Here is a 671-nt window from a genome sequence, read left to right on the forward strand (position 1 = left end):
TCTTTTTCCTCTCTTTCCCCTCTTCTTTCTTCTTTCCTCTTTCCTTTTTTCCCCTTTCTTTTCTCTCTTCTTCTTTTTTTTTTTTTTCCTCCTTGGTTTTTCTCTTCTTTCCCCCCTTCTTTTTCCCTTTTGCTTCCCTTTTCAATTTTTTTTCTTCCTTTTTTTTTCCCTTTTTTGTTCTTTTTTTCTTTTCGTGGGGGTTTTCCCCTTTTTTTTTTTTGGGGGTTTTCCGCCTTCCTTGTTTTTTCCTCCCTCCCTTTTCTTCTTTCCCAAAATTTTTTCTCCTTTTTTTTTTTTGACTTTTCCTTTTTTCCTTAAAAAAGGGGTTTCAAATGTTTTAAAATTTTTATGTGTTTTATTTAAAGAAGGGTTTGGGGCCAAATTAAAATTTTTTAAAACCCCAATTTTATTACCCAAACCCCCATAAGGGAAAAGAAAAATTTTTTTGGAAAACCCCTTTGTTAGGGGGGGGGGGGGGGTTATTAAATTTTTTTTCCCCTTTTTATTTTCAGGAGCAAAGTTTTGTTTTAAAAACCCTTTTTTTTGGGGCCAAAAAAAAATTTTTTTTAAAAAAACTTCCTTTAAAAAAATGGGAACCCCCTTTTGGGGGGGAAAAAAACAAAATGGGGAGGGCCCAAAAGGGGCTGGGGGAGGGGGGGTTTTTAGGCCTC

At 35.0% G+C, this 671-nt stretch overlaps 1 protein-coding gene across 1 annotated transcript in view; it reads left to right on the forward strand.

The window, feature by feature from the left end:
* Positions 1-671, forward strand: part of LOC119586535 (glycosylphosphatidylinositol anchor attachment 1 protein-like) — a gene marked incomplete at its 5' end in the record, with an annotated part of 7376 nt that overhangs the window by 707 nt on the left and 5998 nt on the right.

Source organism: Penaeus monodon, chromosome 21 (assembly GCF_015228065.2).
Source record: "Penaeus monodon isolate SGIC_2016 chromosome 21, NSTDA_Pmon_1, whole genome shotgun sequence".
Classification (NCBI taxonomy): Eukaryota; Metazoa; Arthropoda; class Malacostraca; order Decapoda; family Penaeidae; genus Penaeus; species Penaeus monodon.